The sequence below is a fragment of the Sinocyclocheilus anshuiensis genome, unplaced genomic scaffold (assembly GCF_001515605.1).
Source record: "Sinocyclocheilus anshuiensis isolate Anshui unplaced genomic scaffold, SAMN03320099.WGS_v1.1 scaffold813, whole genome shotgun sequence".
Classification (NCBI taxonomy): domain Eukaryota; kingdom Metazoa; phylum Chordata; class Actinopteri; order Cypriniformes; family Cyprinidae; genus Sinocyclocheilus; species Sinocyclocheilus anshuiensis.
Window position 1 is genome coordinate 1279997 of NW_015540942.1, and position 6044 is coordinate 1286040.

The 6044-nt window shown below is 31.6% G+C and overlaps 1 protein-coding gene across 1 annotated transcript in view; it reads right to left on the minus strand.

Moving 5' to 3' along the window:
• LOC107689636 (peptide YY-A) overlaps window positions 1-6044 on the minus strand; it is a 48305-nt gene that overhangs the window by 26407 nt on the left and 15854 nt on the right. The gene's annotated exons all lie outside the window — the stretch shown is intronic.

Below are 6044 nucleotides of genomic sequence, written 5' to 3' on the forward strand. Positions count from 1 at the left end.
ATCAATTAATAGGCCTACAACTAAATTTTTTGATCTAAGCACCCAGCAAATAAGCTCATATTTTGTTTTTGAAAAAATAATAGGTTTTCATATTCTTCTTTATATTATTGTCTTATATAATCTATATATTTTTTTTTAATTTTATGAAAAACATTATATATATATATACAATATATATATACATATATACAATATATATATACATATATACAATATATATATATATACTATATATATATATATATATACAATATATATATATATATTGTATATATATATATATATATATAGTATATCTATATATATTGTATATATATATATATATATATAGTATATCTATATATATTGTATATATATATATATATATATAGTATATATATATATATTGTATATATGTATATATATATTGTATATATGTATATATATATTGTATATATATATATAATGTTTTTCATAAAATTAAAAAAAAATATATAGATTATATAAGACAATAATATAAAGAAGAATATGAAAACCTATTATTTTTTCAAAAACAAAATATGAGCTTATTTGCTGGGTGCTTAGATCAAAAAATTTAGTTGTAGGCCTATTAATTAATATTGAAATTAATAAATATTGTAATTAGTTAGACAATTTTTTAATGATCATTTTTATTTTGTTCTGAATATCTGTAATGGTATTTGTATAGGAATGTAGTAAAACTGACATGCATTTTTGGTTCCAATAAAAATAAATCATGTGAAATAAATCATGTGAATGTTGTCTAATACTCCAAATGTCAAATATTATATGACACAGGGCAAACTTAAATTAAACAAATTAGCTCAAACAAATTAACTTTCAGGAGTATTTAGAACTTTCTTTTTCTTTTGAGTTCCCAAAACCGACACATTTTAAGTAATATAAATTGTTTCATTGTTTTGAGTTTAATGAACTTGTTTCTTTTAATTTAAAGGAAATTAATGTCTTGCTATGCTAATTTAGAAGAGTTTCTTTTGGGTTTTTTGATCTCTAATGATCTCTAATGCATTACTCATTCAGCAAATGCTATGCTAATCAAAGCATTGTGTTACCAATTAGCAAGTTAGCATTTACTGAATTAGCTAGTTATAGCTAGTTAATTTTCACTATAAAAAATATTTAGGTTGAGATTACATCAAAATTTTAAGTTAAATGTTACGCTTACGTAAATATTTCAAAGTTAAGAGCAATTAACATGTATAAGTACAAAATAAAAATGCCACTTCTGCTTATAAACTTAGAATTTCTTAAAAAAAATTTATGTAACTGATTACCTTTTTTTTCTTTTCTTTTTTAAGTTTTGCTAACTTAGGTTTACAGGTTTACAGCATGGCCCTTGTTTGTCTTCTCCATATACGAGTCAAGTGTCCCCTCACATTCCCCATGAATGAGGAGTTACCCTGTGAGCTAATCCAAAAAGTATTCAGCTGAGCACAGGACAGAAGCTTCTTAAACACCCAGAAGGAAGAGCAAACAGCTGAGCCATGACCGCACATCTAGATTTAACACAGATATATTTACCAATGACACAGTTCAGGCTTATGACACATTTATTCAAAACGACATGCTAAAAGAAATACCATATAACCCTGAAATTGAAATGACTAAATCGAAAACAATTAAAGCAAAAACAATTTAATATATCTGTATAAATATATATTATTATATATACATTTAAAAAATATATTTTTTCTCAGTGTCCCCATGACTTACTACTGATATAATTAACAGGAAACTGAATGTGACCACAGTGTTCTTTCTTATAATCTTTTTCAGAATATATTTGTAGTTACAATTAAATTTCATTTTCAAACTTAATATTTCAATGTCATGGGTTATTATTTTTTCTTTTTCAGTTCAGTTTCAAATTTGTTGATCATTGATCTGAATATTGCCACGGCACATCATCCATGGTGGTCTTCCAATGTTTATGGTGATTATGGCCTGATTTTGAGGTGCAAAAATTATATCTTTAAAGTTCACTAGTATCCTTTTTTAAAAGTACAAACATGTGTGCTTATTATTTTGTTATTTTATGTAAACTCAGCGAATATTAAATATCTATTGTGAAAATATAAGACTTTAAATAATAATAATAATAATCATAATAATAATAATAAAAACGCCGACATTGAAAAAGCAGTGTTTGATAAGTAGCAAAATAAACATTAGGTGGCGCTGTTAGCTAAGTATAAAAGCATTACCACGCTTCAAGCCTGCTTACTTTTGAGTGCTGTGCAGCTTTTGCCTCTAGAGGGCGTTTGAGGATTGTATTTCTTGCATCCACTCCAGAAATCACTGTAAAATTATATTTAAAAATGCTCTTGTTGACATATAGATGATATATAACCATACGAGATAAAATGAAAACATATAATGAATCATAAATTCTTCACGTAAAGTTTTGCATGATATACTTTTTGAATACACACGACAACACAGAAGTAAACTATTACATGCACACACATATTAAAATGCATTCTGTAAATATCAGTGCTCAAAATATTCAGACCTATCAGACAAATATCATATGGGCCATCCACCGGCCCTGTAAAAACTTTGCTTTTAGTATGTCCCAGCAGGGAAGGGTTTTCCCTCTGTTCACATCAGAGCGAAAGAGAAAATCTATCAGTCTGACAGCTCCCCCAAAAAGCCTGGCCGCAGCTTCTCCCCTGAGACCTTGCAGAAGGAGGGAGCGTAGTGATGGGGGAGAGAAAAGGAGAGCGCGAGAACGAAGCGGAAGTGGCGGTAAGTGGGGGGAAGAAGGGGGTATGAATTAGACTGCAATTAGCTTTGAATATTAGCTTTTGAATCAGCTTTTTACCCCCTGAACACGTTCAGATTATAGCTACCGAATTGAAACAATTCAGCAAGTGTTTAATCTTGACAGTCACTGTAATAGTGCTGAGACAGAGCAATGAACTAATGCTGCTCATTGTAAGGCAAGGTCAGAACTGTAGGGAGTTAGCGCTTAACCTTCAAGGCCTAAGAGCAAGGGCTTACCCATACTAAAAGAGCAGAAAGAGACAAGGGAGGGAGACGAAGGAAAAGTGGGGGAGATTTTTTTTTTGTCATTTGCAGCAATAGATGAAACATGACTGAAGCAGTAACGCTGGCTCTATAAACGCATAAGTCATAATGTCACACTGCACTGTTAGTACTAGCATACAAAGCAGGTTAGCATCAACTCACTGTCAAAAAAACACAGTATGATGGGAATGCAGGATGATTGTGAACACAGGAGCCAGTGGATTTTGAGCAAAACTGAATAAATATAATTTGCCAATAAGTATCGGTTTAAAATGTGTCTAAATAACTTTTGTTTTTATTTTTTATTTCATTTTTTTAATGTAATTTAATTGAATATTTAAATTCAATGTTATTTTATTTTAATACATTTTTTTATAGGAAAGTCAAGTGTAGAAAGAAAAGTAGGGGTTATAGGGGAACTGGATTGGGACATGACCTTTTAAAAATAAAGGTATTAAAATGGTCCCCCCCGTTAGTAAATAGCTCTTAAAAGAATTTTCTTTAATAATCTAAAGAAATTTATTCCACTTTATTCCAAAAACAAACCAAAAAAATACATCAACAGCTCATACGTGTCGTAGGCATGTAAGGGATACACAAAAAACACATGAGTTATTCAGCAAAATGTTTAAGCTACTTTTTTCCACACAATGCCAGAGCATAATAAAATAAATTAAAGTAAAATAAAAAATAAAAAACTGTTTTATTTTTCTTTTAAAAAAATATTTTATTTTTAATTTATACAAGGTTAGAGTTAGAAGAAAAAAAACAGAACTCTGATACATCCCCATTTTGATAAAATGTGTGAGTTTTGCCAACATTGCTGAGATCAGACAACATCCCTATTTGGGAAAACAGCTTAATAAAAGGTAAATGATCTTTTAGTAAAATGCAAAAAATGCAGTAGAAAGAGGGGCTGATTCTTTGAAGAACCTGCTTATTTCAGCAACGGTATCTTTTTTGTACACAGTGTTTTGAAGTTGTAAGTGACACAACATACAATCTTTAAACGAGCCAGGAAGTGAGAGGGGTGAAGGCAGGAGCAGTAGGTTTGAGAGTGAGGACAGGCATGAGCCGGTGGTGAGTGTTCTGAGATGAGACTGCGGTGACTGCCATTCTCACACATTTCACTTCCTCTCGTGGCCAGCCTTGTCACGCAAACCTCACTCTCAGCTCATGAGATGAGACAGTCAGCTCTTTTCTCCAAGACCTTCGCAGTTTTTCATTTAACTTTGAAGTTCAACAGTATGTTGTGTGAACCAGGTATCAGATCAGAAACAGCTGCCTGGGGGGGGTCTTATTTTCATAGCATGTTTTTATTTCTCAGTCTTTTTGGTTATACCTTGAATCTGACTCACAATCAGGCATGTTATGCATTTTTGAGAAGTTACTGGGGTGTAACAGGTGAAAAAAAGGAAACCTTTTTTGTAGCACTGTACAATAATTTCTGAAAAATGGAATAAATAAATAAATGATATTTAAAATGATCCAACAAGATTATTATGTTTTCGGAGAATTCAAGTTAAAATAATGACCTGCAAAACAAAACCTCGACATTTTAAAACTATTATTTACTATTATTTATTTATTATTTCTCCATAGGGAGTTTTTGTCATATTTATCTCACAGTTTTGGCCTCAAATTATAGCTAAGTATGTACACATACATATACAGAGTAACATCTGGTCTGGTGGCTGTGGATACAGGCCCATTAGCGGAGTGGTATCCAATAAACTAGCAGTTGCTCAGATCTCAAGATTTCAAGAATTCCTGCCTTGACCTGAGAACAGCTGCCGTCTAGAGCAGATCCTCTTAGAAATATAGAAGGCATTCAACGCACCAGCTTAGACACTCCCCTGGATCCCTAAACAATTGTGTGCATGTAAATGCGTATTACTGAAAGAGTCAAGTCAGCAAGAAAGAAAGAGAGAGACGAATAGAGGAGAAGAGCAAAGCCTAGAAGTCAAACAGAAGAGTGAAAAGAGGTTTTTATGGTCATTAGCAGTGCTGGGGAAACTACTTTAAAAGCTTGCCAAGCTATAAGCGACTTTGTTAAACTACAGTCAAGCTACTTAAAAAGTAGTTAGCTACAAGTACCTGTACTACGCGAACATTAAGGGAACATTCCATTTTATTATTTTGCAAACATTCTGGGAACATTATTTTCAATGTTTTCTAAACACTCTGAAACAAATAGTTACAATAATAAAAAACAAAAACTGTTGAACGCCCATCTAAAAGGTTTCAGAAAAAAAAGTTCCATGAATGATCATTTGTTGTGTGTGCGTTAACATTTTGAGACCACTATTAAAGATCAGACTTTAAACAAACAATCTATAAACATTACCGGAAGAACGTTTGTTCATAACTTTGAGATAACTTAAATGTTAGCCACAGTTCTGATAATGTTTCCTGTTTGCTGGGTATATATGTGACCCTGGACCACAAAACCAGTCTTAAGTCGCTGGGGTATATTTGTAGCAATAGCCAAAAAAACATTGTATAGGTCAAAATGATTGATTTTTCTTTTATGCCAAAAATCATTAGGATATTAAGTAAAGATCATGTTCCATGAAGATATTTTGTAAATTTCCTACAGTAAATGTATCAAAACTTAATTTTTGATTAGTAATATGCATTGCTAAGAACTTCATTTGGACAACTTTAAAGGCGATTTTCTCAATATTTTGATTTGTTTGCACCCTCAGATTCCAGATTTTCAAATAGTTGTATCACGACCTAATATTGTCCTATCCTAACAAACCATACATCAATTTATGTATAAATCTCAATTTTGAAAAATGGACCCTTATGACTGGTTTTGTGGTCCAGGGTCACATATGCTCTATAGTCTCAAATATTACTTCTAAGTGAGGAGCAAAAAATAACTTAACCATATCGACTGCAGTTCACTTAATGGCCACCGGTGTCGCTCTACATGGTCCCTTTAAGATCTAACAGCCACTTAGTCTAGTAGATTTTGCAGTGTATGT